This window comes from Tursiops truncatus, chromosome 13 (assembly GCF_011762595.2).
Source record: "Tursiops truncatus isolate mTurTru1 chromosome 13, mTurTru1.mat.Y, whole genome shotgun sequence".
NCBI lineage: Eukaryota > Metazoa > Chordata > Mammalia > Artiodactyla > Delphinidae > Tursiops > Tursiops truncatus.
The window spans coordinates 66,380,873-66,397,904 of NC_047046.1; the positions used below are offsets into that span (position 1 = coordinate 66,380,873).

The 17,032-nt window shown below is 42.0% G+C and overlaps 1 long non-coding RNA gene across 2 annotated transcripts in view; it reads left to right on the top strand.

Moving 5' to 3' along the window:
- LOC141276267 (uncharacterized) overlaps positions 1-17,032 on the top strand; it is an 84,714-nt gene that overhangs the window by 14,409 nt on the left and 53,273 nt on the right. For both annotated transcript variants that reach the window (XR_012325537.1, XR_012325538.1), the window contains exon 2: positions 5,281-5,355. This is a non-coding gene — a long non-coding RNA (uncharacterized lncRNA). The remainder of the gene's footprint in view (positions 1-5,280; positions 5,356-17,032) is intronic.

Consider the following 17,032-nt stretch of genomic DNA (forward strand, 5'->3'; position numbering starts at 1 on the left):
CCAGAATTGATCAAACCCTTCAGATAGGGGTTGGCTTGATGGAGAGATTAGAGTGGGACTTTCTTTGACCTGGGTGCTATTCTTCAGTAACACCATCTTCTCTGCAGTGTCCCCCAGGAGACCTTCTGAATCATGGCCAAATTATTCTACTTAGGCCAGTTATAACACAAGATGATCCGTGATGCAGAGCACGTAGTTTTCATGGTGATATTTATTAAGGGGCCAGCTAAACTGGGCATGACTACTGTTCTGCTTGGGGACTGTTGGATAATTTGACAAATCCTCTACTCTCTTCAAAGGCTTTAAAAAACAAATCGTTTCTTTCAGTTACTGACAAGGAGCTAGTCCCCGTTCTAGCTTTGAGAGAAATGGAAAGAAAGTCTGAGAAACTGGAAAAGGGAAAGAAAGTCTGAGAAACAGTAGAAAGTGAAGCCATGTTTAGACAATCCAACCTCATGGAAACCCAGGGAATATCTATTAGGATCCACCTGGTAGGTCATCCTATTGCAGCCTGCCTCATATCAGTCCTAACTCTACCATCTGACAGATACCAGAGGCCCCTGCACAGATAAAGGTAAACCTGTTTTTCAGTAGGGCAGTATTCTTAATTGTAGGGTTAGTGCCTTGAACACTCAGAAGGTGCCCTGGCTGACCAGCCACAGCTCCAGGACAAAAAGCCATCAGTTCAGGAAAACTTTGTTATGTCAGAATGGCATTCAGAGCCTCCATTTAATAAAACTTCATTTATGGGCACAGAAATTTGAATTCTATGTAATTTTGATACGTTATAAAATATTCATCTTTTGCTTTAAAAAGCTATTTAAAAATCTAAAAACTATACTTAGCTTTTGGGACATAGATGGTGGGTCGAATTTGGCCTGTGGTTCGCCAGTCCCTGATTTAACTAACAGTAATGGACACCTGGCTGATATCTCCAGGCACCACCACAGACTGTTAGCTTCTACCTTTCTGGAACTTCTCTCCTTCTTGAGCCAATTTAGATCAGGTCCAGGAGGCCCCACCAATGATAGGAGCTGGAGTTACTATTGTGGCTGTAGGCCTAGTTGTACCGTAGTTTCTCCCAGTTCCTCAGAGAACTTGTAGATTTTGTGGAATTACCTTTTTCCCCTCCAGAGCTGGCTGGGTGCATGGATTAATTTCCTATTGTTGCCATAATAAATGACCGAAGATTTAGCAGCTTAAAATAACACAAATTTATTATCTCATAGTTCTGTGTGTCAGAAGTCCAGATTTAGGCCATGTTGAGTTGGGTTTCTACCACTTGCAATGGAAAGAATTCTGGCTGATGTGGTGACGTATAACATAACTACCCTATATTCTGTTTGTAAGGCCTCTACCACTAGACTGTAAGTTCTTTAAGAGCAGGAATTGGGTCCCTTACATTTATCTCCCACAGTGATGGGCACTTCATAAGGGTATGAATTATGAGGCATTGTGGTACAGTGGCAAGAGAGCCTGCTGTGGGGGGAGGGAAGAGAGACCATCTGAGTACAAGAAGGAGATGGAGAAGCACAATGGGTGCCAAAGAACCAGTATAGGAATACATGTGCTCACAGATGGAGTCTGAGAAACAGAAAACTCAGGAGGAAGAGGAGGCAAATGTGGCTCTTGCTCCACTATTGCTCCCATTCCCATCCTTGTCTGTCTGTCTGACTGTCTCATCAACAGTAATGGACACTTGGCTATAATATCTAGGCACCCTTAGTTTTTTAGCTCCTACGTTCCTGGATCCTCTCTACTTACTGAGCCAATTCAGACCAGATTAGAGAGGCCCCACCAGCAATAGGAACTGTTCTAGGCCTAGTCAGTGTGCGCGCCCCACCCCCATGTCTACCTCATACACGGCAAGTCCCTGACTTCCCAAGACAGTCATCCTCACCCAGATCACTTCTTGCCCACCATTTTCCTCCCCCATCCCCGCTGGCGGCGGGGGCAGGAAGGTTTATGAAATAGTTTCTGTGGCTGAGGTGGGGAGGGTGGGAGGTAGGGGAGGAAATGTCTTCTTGGTTTGATACATTTGAGCAGATAAGGCTTCTCCGTTCATGCTCTGACATTGGCTCTGGTGCCCAGTGGTTAATAGCTGGACTCCGGGGTCAAGTCCTATTTTTGCCCTTAATCTCTGTGAGAACTGGGTCTCAACATCATTATTTGCATAATGAGTAAAATAATATTACTGATATCATAGGGTCACTTATGAAGATTAACTACTGTAAAGCACCATTAAATAATGTAAAACATGAAATAATATAAAATATGTAAAGTTCTTATAACATACCTGGGACCCAGTGAGCACTCAATAAGTATAACCCATTCTTATTTTTTTTTACTGTTATATATTTTTATTATTCTTTTCCAAAATCAACCAAACTCTCCGGTGGGCCCAGCTCCCAAAATGTTTTGTTGTTGATCAGCTCTAAGGATATATTTGATAACAAGGTGAAGAATAAATCTAAAATTTCGGTTAATTGTCACAGACAGTTCTGGTCTATGGGGGCAACTTTGGCACAGAGCCTGTGACTGTAAAGGGACAAGGCTGTCTTGTAGATGTGGCTCACATGGAGAAGTCTGACAAGTCACAGTGGATTCTGAAAGATGGACTTCGAACTTCCAAAAGAAGGATAATTAAATCAGGGGTTTTATGGGAAATTATTACTGTCTTAGTTTCTGGGTGCCAAGAAAGAAGATCAAAAATAATTTTCCATGTGAATAGGAATTTTTGTCGTCCATTTGAGAAAAAGGTTTTATCTTCTCTTGCATATAGTAGTCATTTTAAGATGAATTGTTAGCTTTTACACTTTAATGTGATGTCACATATTCCATCTTTATTGCTTTGATTTAATATTCTATCTTAAGCATGTTTCCAGTGAGAAATAACAGAAGAAATACTGCTGGGGAGGAGATTTCAAGATTTCCAAAGGGTGAATATGAACAATTATAAAAAATGAATTTCTGATGGTTTTTTTTTTTGAAGAATTTAGAATTTTTAGAGTTTTAGTCTCTTCTCTAGAGCAGGATAGATGCAGTGTTGGAAAGTTAGATCACTGGGCACAGCTCTTTGATCACATTAGTTGAAAGAAATTCCCATATCCTTGAATTCCTTCAAATACCTTGCCAGTCTGACACATCCTGTGACTTCTCGCTATATTCTTTTTATATCTGTGTTTTATTTTTCTTTTTAGACTCTGAATTCTTTAAGAGAAGGAAATATATAAATATATATATATACATACACACACACACACACGTGCCCATCTTTCCCAATAGCTAACAGGATTTTGTATGTAACAAAAGCACTTGATAAATGGGTGGGTTTGTGGAAGTTAAGCATAGTGGAAAGAGTGATTCCAGAATTCTATACAAGATCATGGTCACCGTCCATGGTTTAGATCTCATGTCATCTGCTTACTAAGTGAATGACCTTGGGTCTCCGTTTTCTGATCATCCTGAAGCTGGGTGATATCACTGACTTTCTAGGAAAACTTAAAATTCCATACATGATAGAGCCTGTTACCTGGCATGAAATAAGCCCCAAGTTACACAAGACTTTAAAATAATGACCATTTACAGTAATATGGATTTTTAAAGAATTTATGAAGTATTTTCATTTTCTCCCCATTGCCCACCAACTGGGGAAATCATCTGTTTTTTTGAGAGTTTAAGGCTTCAATTGATCATACCTTCAAAGCAAAATTTATGTGTTCTTTGCACCATGGAATGTTAGAGTTGGAGAGGCTGTTTAAGGCTATTTTGCCTAAGCCCTGCTCCTAATGTGGAAACTGAATCTGATTTCATGGAAGGAGGCCAGTGGGCCTGGACCTTACAGGGAGAGTGGAATTGGCTAAGTGGAGAATGGGGAGGCGGAGATGGTGTTGGTTCTAGCAGGAGCATGGAGGCGATGGTGGGGAGGGGTATAGGGATGAGCTAAAGGGAAGAAGGAACTTACTAGGTGGGTTTTAGAAATAATGAGAAGACAAGGCTGACTTGTGAGCAAGGGGACCTGCATTTCATAAGCCAGGTACTATGCCGAGTGTTTTACTGAATGTTCACAATAATTCCATTATGTCCTTGATGCTGTTCATCCATTTTACAGATGAGGCAGCTGTTCATAAAAGTTAACTTGTCATTGCTATGTAGCCAGTGTGTTTCCCCATTTATTATTCTGTGAAGGCTCACAAAGGAGGACAAGTCAGTGACATTAGACAGGAAGGGATGTTGGGGCCATTTTATAAAGGCTTTGATGTCAGGCTAGGGAGGAGAGGCTCATCTTAGAGACAGTGGAAAGACATTCAAAGTTTTCAGTTTCAGACTTGGGGAAATGAGGTTTATGATACAATAAAAGAGGTGAGTTAGGAAGCTTTAACCCAACAGCTGTAAATTCCTTAGTTCATCTTTGAAATATGAGCTTTTCACTTCAGTTCCTGTCAATCCTAATTTGTTTATTAGGTGTACCCTTTCTCCAAGGGGAATGGAGAAAGGCAGAGTGTCTAAGACTCCACCCATCCACACTGGCACTTATTAAAGGAATTGTAATGAAGAGCAGGAAGTTTTCCCACTTTGCTGCTGGCAGAGTCCAGAGCAGAGGAGGGCATGCTAATGCTTTCTTAGCAACATGGAACAATTGTGCCCAAGATAGCATTAGAAGCACTCATTCTGAATTTTTCATATCTTCTCCATTCCAGTTTTATCCCCTCAAGTCATGGATTAGCCCTAGGACTGGAAAGTTTTTAGCTCACCATCAATTTCTTGGCTGTTGGGGAATAGGGGTGTCATTGATATTATTACATTATTGCCCATAATAAGTTTAATATGAAATGGAATTATGGGACAGGACTTGACAGCTGTCCGTTGCCTTGAAAATTAATACCTCACCTTCACCCTGGTGTTTTTATTTAATAAGTGCTTTACCTCATCATTTGTCTTTTCAGCAGCACTGTTATCCATCCCACCGTGCAATTAGAGCAGCTGACTGCTTCATTAGCCACGAATCCATCTTGGCACGGTCTCCCTTCCCCTTTCATACTGTGGGCCTGTTGAGTTCCAGATCTCCTGGCACTGCCCCCGAACAGCCAGGGTGACCCTCTGTCAAAGTCATTGGCAGTGGGCTTCTCTTTCTAATTCAATCATGCTGACCCTGGGCTGCCCAGAGATGCCCAACACAAAGACCCTGGAAGCATGGGTGTTGATAAATCGTTGGGACTTTCTTGGCTGCTTGCTGCTCTATTAAAACCCACGTTCCTTTTTTTATTTCTTTTGCTGTAGAGTGTTATGCTCATCCAGGTGACCAGAAGAGGGAAGAAATGACTCCAAAAAATTTTAATCTCCACTCATGAGTAGGTGAGTTAATGTATTAAACTTTCAAGGTAACACAATGCAAGCCCCCTTTTTTCATCTCTTCTTCCCATAGAGAATTTAGAGCCACGAGGAATGTCACAGACCATTGTGGTCCAAGCACGAGCATTTCTGATTCAGTAACTCTGGAGAGGGGTTAAGTACACGTGTCTTGAAAAAGATTCAGTTGATTCTCAGAGGTCACAAATACTACTCTTGTGAGAGAATGATTGAGGTTCTAAAGCCGCACTGTGGAATACCGTAGCCATTTGTCACATGGGGCAATTTAAACGTAAATGAATTAAAGTTGAATAAAATTGAAAATATAGTTCCTCAGCCATACTAGCCACATTTCAAAGCTCAAGCCACATGTGGTCAGTGGCTACCATATTCAACAACTTTTCATTATGGAAAGTTCTGTAGGACAGTGTTGCTATAAAACATGAATTCAGTATTGTTTGTTGTTTATTCTAAGTGGAGAAACAGTGCCTTGGGAAGCAGAGCAGGATGAAAAGTCAGACAGAGGATTTAGGACCTACTGTCCCTGAGTGGGAAAGCATCAGTCAGTGGGTATTTCCCTGATGCCCAGAATATCAGTCCACTCAGGTTAGATTGTAACTTCTAGGCTGGCTGTGTTTTCATCAGGTTTTTAGCAATTAGAACACATGCCATCTTTTTTTAAAAACATCTTTTTTGGAGTAAAATTGCTTTACAGTGTTGTGTTAGTTTCTCCTGTATAACAAAGTGAATCAGCTATATGCATACGTATATCCCCATATGCCCTCCCTCTTGAGTCTCCCTCCCACCCTCCCTATCCCATCCCTCTAAGTGGTCGCAAAGCACCAAGCTGATCTCCCTGTGCCATGCAGCTGCTTCCCACTAGCTATCTATTTTACATTTGATAGTGTATATATGTCAATGTTACTCTCTCACTTTGTCCCAGTTTACCCTTCCCCCTCCCTGTGTTCTCAAGTCCATTCTCTATATCTGTGTCTTTATTCCTGTTCTGCCCCAGGTTCATCAGAACCTTTTTTTTTTAGATTTCATATATATGTGCTAGCATACAGTATTTGTTTTTCCCTTTCTGACTTACTTCACTCTGTATGACAGACTCTAGGTCCATCCAGCTCACTACAAATAACTCAATTTCATTTATTTTTATGGCTGAGTAATATTCCATTGTATAAATGTGCCACATATTCTTTATCCATTCATCTGTTGATGGACACTTAGGTTGCTTCCATGTCCTGGCTATTGTAAATAATGCTGCAATGAACATTGTGGTACATGACTCTTTTTGAATTATGGTTTTCTCAGGGTATATGCCCAGTAGTGGAACTGCTAGGTCATATGGTAGTTCTATTTTTAGTTTTTAAGGAACCTCCATACTGTTCTCCATAATGGCTGTATCAATTTTACATGTAGGTTTCCCCCTCAGCCCAGTCCTGCCTTCCCCACTGCCTTACAGATGTCTCTCCTGAATACATTTGCAATAAACTTTCTGCATGAAACTCTGTCTCAAAGTTTATTTACAAGTACCGAATCTAAGATAGCTATGCTCACATGCAAAATCACATGACCTAAACAGACTACACTGGAACAAATAACGGGAGATGTTTCTTATCTTGGGTCCATCTCTTTAAGAAAGTTCTCCATTTAATCAAATCTACCTGCCCTCTTAAAATCTGGAGGAGTAATTCTCCCTCCATGTCTCATTCTGAATCTATGAGGCTGCACAGATTATTGAAAAAATCCACTGCATAATATCCTGCTTTATGTGATTTATGTATGTGGGTTTACCTCTGGGCTTCCTGTCCTGTTCCATTGATCTATATTTCGGTTTTTGTGCCAGTACCATATTGTCTTGATTACTGCAGCTTTGTAGTATAGTCTGAAGTCAGGGAGCCTGATTCCTCCAGCTCTGTTTTTTTCCCTCAAGATTGTTTCCCTCAAGATTGGCTATTTGGGGTCTTTTGCGTCTCCATACAAATTTTAAGATTTTTTGTTCTAGTTCTGTAAAAAAATACCATTGGTAATTTGATAGGGATTGCATTGAATCTGTAGATTGCTTTGGGTAGTAGAGTCATTTTCACAATATTGATTCTTCAATCCAAGAACGTGGTATATCTCTCCATCTGTTTGTGTCATCTTTGATTTCTTTCATCAGTGTCTTATAGTTTTCTGAGTACAGGTATTTTACCTCCTTAGGTAGGTCTATTCCTAGGTATTTTATTTTTTGTTGCAGTGGTGAATGGGATTGTTTCCTTAATTTCTATTTCTGATCTTTCATTTTTAGTGGATAGGAATGCAAGAGATTTCTGTGCATTAATTTTGTATCCTGCTACTTTACCAAATTCATTGATGAGCTCTAGTAGTTTTCTGGTGGCGTCTTTAGGATTATCTATGTATAGTATCATGTCACCTGCAAACAGTGACAGTTTTACTTCCTCTTTTCCAATTTGTATTCCTGTTATTTCTTTTTCTTCTCAGAATGCCATGGCTAGTACTTCCAAAACTATGTTGAATAATAGTGGCGTGAGTGGAAGTCCTTGTCTTGTTCCTGATCTTAGAGGAAATGCTTTCAGTATTTCATCATTGAGAATGATGTTTGCTGTGGGTTTGTCAGATATGGCATTTATTGTGTTGAGGTAGGTTCCCTCTATGCCCACTTTCTGGAGAGGTTTTATCATGAATGGGTGTTGAATTTTGTCAAAAGCTTTTTCTGCCTCTATTGAAATGATCTTATGGTTTTTATTCTTCAATTTGTTAATATGGTGTATCACATTGACTGATTTGCATATATTGAAGAATCCTTGCATCCCTGGGATAATCTCCACTTGATCATGGTATATGATCCTTTTAATGTGCTGTTGGATTCTGTTCACTAGTATTTTGTTGAGGATTTTTGCATCTATATTCATCAGTGATATTGGTCTGTAATTTTCTTTTTTTGTAGTATCATTGTCTGGTTTTGGTATCAGGATGATGGTGGCCTCATAGAATAAGTTTGGGAGTGTTCCTTCCTCTGCAATTTTTTGGAAGAGTTTGAGAAAGCTGGGTGTTAGCTCTTCTCTAAATGTTTGATAGAATTCACCTGTGAAGCCATCTGGTCCTGGACTTTTGTTTGTTGGAAAATTTTTAATCAGAGTTTCAATTTCATTACTTGTGATTGGTCTGTTCATATTTTCTATTTCTTCTTGGTTCAGTCTCAGAAGGTTGTGCTTTTCTAAGAATTTGTCCATTTGTTCCAGGTTGTCCATTTTATTGGCATATAGTTGCTTGTAGTAATCTCTCATGATCCTTTGTATTTCTGCAGTGTCAGTTGTTACTTCTCCTTTTTCATTTCTAATTCTATTGATTTGAGTCTTCTCCCTTTTTTTCTTGATGAATCTGGCTAAAGGTTTATCGATTCTGTTTACCTTCTCAAAGAACCGGCTTTTAGTTTTATTGATCTTTGCTATTGTTTCCTTCCTTTCTTTTTCATTTATTTCTGATCTGATCTTTATGATTTCTTTCCTTCTACCTTTGGGGGTTTTTCTGTTCTTCTTTCTCTAATTGCTTTAGGTGTAAGGTTAGGTTGTTTATTTGAGATTTTTCTTGTTTCTTGATGTAGGATTGTATTGCTATAAACTTCTGTCTTAGAACTGCTCTTGCTGCATACCGTAGGTTTTGGGTCATCGTGTTTTCATTGTCATTTGTTTCTAGGTAGTTTTTGATTTCTTCTTTGATTTCTTCAGTGATCTCTTGGTTATTTAGTAGTGTATTGTTTAGCTTCCATGTGTTTGTATTTTTTTTACAGCTTTTTTTCCTGTAATTGATACCTAGTCTCATACCCTTGTGGCTGGAAAAGATACTTGATACGATTTCAATTTTCTTAAATTTACCAAGGCTTGATTTGGACCCAAGTTTGGTCTGTCCTGAAGAATGTTCCATGAGCACTTGAGAACAAAGTGTATTCTGTTGTTTTTGGATGGAATGTCCTATAAATATCAATTAAGTCCATCTTGTTTAATGTGTCATTTAAAGCTCGTGTTTCGTTATTTATTTCATTTTGTTATTGATTCCTTCTAGAGTATTTTTAATTTCAGTAATTGTGTTGTTCATCACTATTTGTTTGCTCTTTAATTCTTCTAGATCCTTGTTAAATGTTTCTTGTATTTTCTCCATTCTGTTTCTGAGGTTTTGGATCATCTTTACTATCATTACTCTGAATTCTTTTTCAGGTAGGTTGCCTATTTCATCTTCATTTATTTGGTCTTGTGGGTTTTTACCTTGCTCCTTCATCTGTAACAGTTTTTTTTTTGTCATTTCTTTTTTTTATTTTGATGGGTGGTGCTGTATTCCTGTCTTACTGGTTGTTTGGCCTGAGATGTCCAACAGTGGAGTTTGCAGGCAGTTAGATAGAGCTGGGTCTTGTTGCTGAGATGACGACCTCTGGGAGGCCTCACTCTGATTGATAACCACAGGAGCTCAGGCCTGACCTCCAGCCTGGGAACCAAGATCCCGCAAGCCGGTCACTGGGGGTTCCTCCCATCCCCTTAGGTGTCCGTGGTCCCCCACTGGTGCCTGGTAGGTGCCCTAGTTGTGAGGAGACACGAATTCCGTGTCCTCCTAGTACTGCTTTGGATAGTTTTAAGGATAATTCTCAGAAGGTAAGGGTGGAGTATGGAGCTGAAAACAGGAATGGTGGGAAGTCTGTGTATCAGTCTCCTGTGTGTCCTCCTTCACCCTAAGCAGCCTGGAAACGATTGTTCCTTTACCTGCTGGTCTTGGAGAGTCTCCTGGAGGGGTGGAGGGTGGCACATACAGGGGAGCTCCTTCTACCACGTGAAGCCTGTGCTGGCGGCTGCCATCGTGGGGCTCCTCCCTCTTGCCTCATACCGGTTTTTAAAACAGGTCACCTCTGCAAGGAAGTCTCTGGCTCCTTTCTCAGGAGAGCATTTACAGCGCCCACGGCAGTCTTGGCCCCCGCATGGATTTCCATAGGGCTTCTTCTCTCCCTTCTCTGTTTTATGATGATGATTATTACAAGCTGAATTTCTCCAAGGCCCCCTGCGTGACCTGACATGTGCTGACCCTCCCCAACCTCTTCTGCTCTCTCTCTCCCTGGCTCACTGTCAACTACATGCCATCTCATAGTGACATACTATTTCCAATAAAGCTTACATTCTACTACTCAGTTTTCTGGTTTACAAAGTAGCTTCATGTCCATTCACTTAAATGAATGGAGGAATGCCACCTCACTATGGTGACAACGGTGTCTCCCCTCCGTGGCTCTGGTCTCACTGGACAGCTTCGCCCTGGTGCCAGCTTCCACCAGGTGACCATAGCTGCTGGGATGGGGTAACACTGCCTCTTTCCTTTGCACCTACAGCCCAGAGCTGGTAGTGGTTCCCTGCTCTTGCCAACCTCTAGGCTGCCTCACCATTCCCTGCCTGGCTTCTTAGCTCTCCCATGACCAGTGTGACCAGTATCCTGCATTAAATTCTCTCTGTCTGAACTATCTTAGAGTAGTAGTTTCTGTTTTCTTGATTGGGTCCTGAGTGAAACAAATATGATCTGTGTAAACAATGATAATCCGTGCAAAATAAGTGTGTGTGCAGTATATGTGTGTGCGTGATTATGTGAGTATGGAGAATACCATGAAAGGTACGTACTAGGTTGTTAACATGGACTATAAGTGTAGGGGTGAGTGCCTGTGAGGGTAGAGGGGATGGAGAGGGGAAGAATGAAATTAAGCTAAAAAGGAAAAAAGACTGCATTAAGAATGCATGATCTGGGACTTCCCTGGTGGCACAGTGGTTAAGAATCCGCCTGCTAATGCAGGGGACATGGGTTCTAGCCCTGGTCCGGGAAGATCCCACATGCTGCGGAGCAACGAAGCCTGTGCGCGACAACTACTGAGCCTGTGCTCTGCACCCCGCAAGCCACAACTACTGAGCCCACATGCCACAACTACTGAAGCCCACACACCTAGAGCCCGTGCTGTGTAACAAGAGAAGCCACCGCAATGAGAAGCCCGCACACCGCAACGAAGAGTAGCCCCCGCTCGCCGCAACTAGAGAAAGCTCGCACACAGCAACGAAGACCCAATGCAGCCAAATATAAATAAATGAATAAATAAATAAATTTATATTAAAAAAAGGAATGCATGATCTGGTAACACATATGCATTCATGTAAAGTCATGTGTGCATATGTTTGAAAAAGGGATAATATAACTAGTAGGAGTGATTTACTGACCTGTCCATAGGTCAGTGAGTGGTGGAGCTGGAACCCCAACCTAGATCTTCTGACTCCAAATTTGGGTTCAGCATACTGGTTGAGAATCCAGATTCTGGAGCCAGACCACCAGTGTCCATGACTGTGGCCCCCTCACTTACCACCTGTGTGCCCTTGGCAAGCTGTCCTCGTTGGCAAAACAGGGATGATGATAGTGACTACTTCTTAGAGCTATTGAAAGAATTAAATGAGTTACTATTTCCAAAACAGTTAGTTCTGTGTTTGGCACATGGTAGGTCCAACGTCAATGTCAAAGGGATGTTTTTCCTCTGTGGCACTTAGTTGTATTAAATGTATAAAGAAAGTGTGAATATTGCTTCCACTGTTTTGAGTTTTGCCTTTGCACGTTTGAGAAACAAGCAGTTGTAAAATCTGATCAAAGGACTCAACCCAACATAAGAAAAGTAATGTGTCTTTGCCAAGGGACTAAAAAAAAATGAAAGACATTAGAATAGAAATTTCACTTTGGGGAATCTATCTCAGTGAAATAAAGCTAAGTATGGAAACAGCTTTATGCATAAATGTGTTTATTGCTGCATTTTCATAACAGCAGAAGCTGGAGCCACTTAAATGTCTTACCGTGAGGGATTAGTTAAGATGACTGTTAAATAGCTTTTTGATGGAACATTGCTTAAGAAGGTAGGTAAACACATGTTAAGTACTTGTACTATGATGTTACACATGTTAAATTATACACATAATGATTATATTAAAATAAATTTTTGCATGGAAAAAGCCTAGAACGACATGTACTTTGGTAATGAAGGGAAAAGATCATATACAATTTTATGTCAAGCCATCAGAGACTGATTTGAGATGAAACCTTTCCGGTTACTGGCTGTTTGATATCAGTCTCCAGGCTTCCCCTGATGTCTATGCCAGTCTTCACTTTGGGATAAAAATCCCAAAGTGCAGGGGGGCGTCTGTCTATTTAAGGGAAAGCTGTTTCTAGATTTGTGGAGTGACGAGGGGAAGAATGGAGGAGGGAGTGAAAAGAAAATTCTTCATTATCTTGCATCCCTTTTTCTTTCTCCCAAAATAAAGGTTTATCTCTGAGTCAGGCCTAGAGGGCCAATTAAATCAAGTCAGAAATCCCTCCTGGCATCAGCAGTCCAGATGACCCTGATTAAGCTGTGGGTCAGAGCATCCTGGAAAGACTTGGTGGTGCCTACTCTCGAAGCACTTACCATATTTTGCTTTGCATTGATGTAATATCTTTACTGCAGCTTTTGAGGGCAAGGCAAGGGCAGTTGTTTTTATTTTGTTAAGAACCTTTATTGGGATATAATTTATATACCATACAGTTCACTCGTTTAACATGTACATTTCAGTGGTATTTACTATATTCATAGAGTTGGGCAACCATCACCGCTAGTTAATTTCAGAACACTTTCATCACCCCAAAAGAAACCCGATTAGCAGTCATTCCCGTTACCCTTTCTCCAGACCCTTACAACCACTCATCTGCTTTCTGTCTCTAGGGATTTTCCTATTCTGGAAATTTCAAGTAAATGGAAACATACAGTCTGTGGGTTTTTGCATGCTGTAGCATTCATCCCTGTTTTCTTGAAGCTTACGGTCATTCAGCAAGTAATCACATGAATGAATAAATAATGGTAAAGTATGGAACTTATATGAAGGAAAAATTAAGATCATGTTTAACTTGGGGGAGGAACGAAGTCTTCTTTTGGTGAGGGAGCAGTTAGGACTCGTCCTGAAGGATTCACAGACACTAGCCAGGGGAAGGATAGAGGGATATAGGATTAGCATGTTAAGACATGCCACTGGCAGGATTAGAAATGTGCATGGTAATTTTCAGGAAAGGAAAGAAGGCCACTGTGGCTGGGACATCGTGACAAGAGATGTGGATGACGTGTTTTGGCTGCTGAGTGAGGCAAGGGCCAGGTCATATAACATCTGATGGGGATTGTTAAGGGTTTTTAAGTTTTATCTCAAGCACAATAGAAAGTGATTAAACTGTTTTAAGTGGAGAAATGTTAAGATTCAATGTTTGTTGGTTAAAGAAACTTTCTGGAGACTGCAGAGAAGGAAGACCAGATAGGAGAGTTTCTAGGAATCCAGGCCCAGGGGAGAGCTGACGGCCATCAGACTAGGGCAGCGGCAGTGCAGATCGATGCGCTGGAATTTATATTGGAAGTAGAACCTGCAGGATTTGGTCATTGGTTGGATTTAAGCACTGAGGGAAAGGAAGGGGCCAAGATGACTCCCACTTTTCTGGCACGAGCCACTGCCTGGATGAAAGAGCCATTTACTGAGATGGAAAAAGCCAGAGGAGGGACTGCTTGAGGGCTCGGGGCTGGGAGGACCAAGACTTCAGTTTTGGACATGATAAGTTTGAGATGCTTGTGAGACAGAGCATCTCATAACAGATAGCAGATAGGCAGTTGATGGTCCTATCTGAAGCCCAGAAGAGAGGCCTTGGCTGGAGATACATATTTGAGTCTCTGGCACATAAAGGGCTGTGGGACGTTTGAGATTGCCAAGGGAGAAAATGATGAGTGAGGAGTGAAGAGGGCCCAGGTCCCAGCCCTGATTAACTCCACTCACGTTCACATAAAGAGAGGAGCCAGCAAAGCAGGTGGGGGAGGAAGAGCCAGAAAGGCAGAAGGGAAACTGGGAAGGTGGGGTGTGGAGTCACCGAAGCCCCGGGAAGACAGTTTTTCGGAAAGGAGGACACGGCTGCTGTGGGGGCTGGGCTGTCAAGGGAAGTAGAGAAGTGGTGTAATCTCTGGGTCAAGGCAAGTTTTTCAGTTCTGTTGTTGGCTTCTTTGTTTTCATTTTAAGATTGGAGAGAATAGAGCCAGTTTGAATGCCCATGGAAAGCAGGTTGAAGATACTTGAAGGAGTGAGAGGCAATTCAGATGCGATCAGTTCCCAACAAGGTGAGAAGGAGAGGGATCCGGAATACACGGTGCCGCCGCCAGCTGGGATTTTTTTTTTTTTTTCTTTATAAGAACAGGGTTTTTTTTTTAACATCTTTATTGGAGTATAATTGCTTTACAATGGTGTGTTAGTTTCTGCTGTATAACAAAGTGAATTTTGAGGCTGGAGTGATTGTAACAGGAGGAAGCCAGGAGATGGTGGGTGGAGATGCAGACAGGTGAGGAGGTCCAGCAGTGATGGGGCAGGCGTTTCCTTCTGGTTGGTTTGCTTATGAAGGGAGAGGTGAGAGTCTCTGGAAGAGAAGAGCTGGATAAATCTGTCAGGATTATGAGAGGTGTGAAGAAGGGGTAAAACAATCACTGCGGGGGATGGGAGAGCAGACTCACTACAGAGACAGTACAGAAAAAATCCTAAGTCTTTTGCTTGTCATTCACTGGTACAAAGACTTCCTATTATAGGCCAAGATGAGTAAGACATGTTTCCTGTCCTCAAGTTGCTCACTGGGAACACAGCCACAGACACTGCACATAATTTATTATTATTATTATTTGGCTATGCCATGTAACATGTGAGATCTTAGTTCCCCCACCAGGGGCAGAACCCATGCCCCCTGCATCAGGAGCATGGACCCTTAACCACTGTACCACCAGGGAAGTCCTACATACTTTAAATGTGATTAATGCCGAAACAGAAGAATGCAGAGTGGACTATGGAAGAAAGGAGAGGCATCTAGAGGCTGGGCAGGCTGGGCACAGGGAGGCACTGACGATGGTTATGGGACGTTTCCTGGAGGAGCAGCTCTGAGTGAGCTGAGAATAGAACAGTAAGAGTTAGTCAGACAAAAGCCTGGGAAGGTGAGCAGGATGGCTTGAGAAACCCCAGAGGGTTCAGCAAGGGTGGGGCCTAACGTGAAGGTGGGCTGGGTGGTGGTAAGAGATGGGTCTGGGGGCTTGGACAGGGACCGGGTCATGGAGGCGGAGTACATATTAAGGAGCCTGGATCGCATTCTGTATGTGCAGGTGAGCCGTGCAGGGCTCTAGGGAGGGCAGCACCTGGATTTGCCTTCTCCCTACATCACTGGCTATTTGTGACAAGAGAGTTGAGGGAGTAGGGGTGTGACCAGAAGGGGAGATCTGTCAGCAACCTGTGGGAACAGTTCAATGAGAGGTGGACCAGATGACCTCCACCCTCCCTCCTCCATTCCATTGCTCCCTTGAGATGAAACGGAAGCAAGCGGGAACTTCCTGTCGGTCAGACATGAATCATTTCCTAGTGCTGGGGTTGGAGAGAAGGGGAACCTGCCCCTTTCAGTTTCGCAGTGGAAGGAGGAGCCTTGCCTCCCAAGTATCCCCCTAACGTAGAAAAGTCCACCCAGATAGGAAGTGTTTGTTGTTGTTACTGTTGAGCAGACAGAATGATGGCAGATGCCCCTACGTTATTCATGCTAGAGCTCCTTTTTACTCAACCAAGTGCGTGCTTTGGAGATCTCTTCATATTAGTAGGTATAGATTTACCTCCTTCTTTTTGGCTGCTGCGTGGTTAAAGTCTTAATCAGTGTACCTCAAAATACAATTTGTCTGGATCATCTGGAGCTACCCAGGCGTGCTTAACTGTGACTCTGACTCATTTATTTCCCAGATTTAGCCCAAAGTAAGGCAAATTCTAGTGTAAACAGTCTGGCTACAGAGTGAATTGTAGTTCACCAGACTACATTTTTCTGAGTTTGTCTTCCAGATGTACGTAGAAAAATTTGAGCCCGGGCTCAACAATCCTGGGACTTCATAGGATCGTATCAAAAGTGCATTTCATTTTAGACATAGAATAGAAATATCACCATATTCTAAATAATTGTTTTAAAAGGTTAAACACCAACAGATAAGGGGAAAAGGAACCATTATCTATTTTGCACTTGTTACATACCGGTAACTACTTAAGGAACTTTTCCATTTGTTATTTCGCTTCATTGAGAGAATCTGTTTTCAGAGTAGGAGAGTCTTCTCTGGCTTAACCCATGTTGCCCCCATTGGGTGGGTGGCATTGACTACAATGAATGTGTCACTTTGGCCACTTCCTGCAGGCTTTAGGAGTAATGAAGAACTTGCCAGTCAAGCAGGTGTGTCTGGAGGACCAGGTAGTAGTTTGGAGATGTTCAGTCACCACAGTTAAAGAAGAGGAGTTGGGAATCCAGGTGTTTAAGATAAAATATGCTGAGTAATACATAGTGACCAGAGGTGACAGGAAACTAGAAGTGCAGATGGGAAAGGTAGGCAGCAGTTCAGACCAATGAGCTGGGCCCAGTGTACATATGTCTTGGGGAGGCGAAATCAGTTAGGGCCCCGTCTTAAGAAAATGAAGCAAGGGCCCCAATCCAGTTCCCTGGCTTGAAGGTTCCAACACAGCGAGGTTGTACCAAGTTGGAGCAGGTTTGCAAGTGAATCACTGATCTTTCTTCCCACCCATGGATGAAGGACAGGCTTGCCATTTCTGTCTGGTTTGTG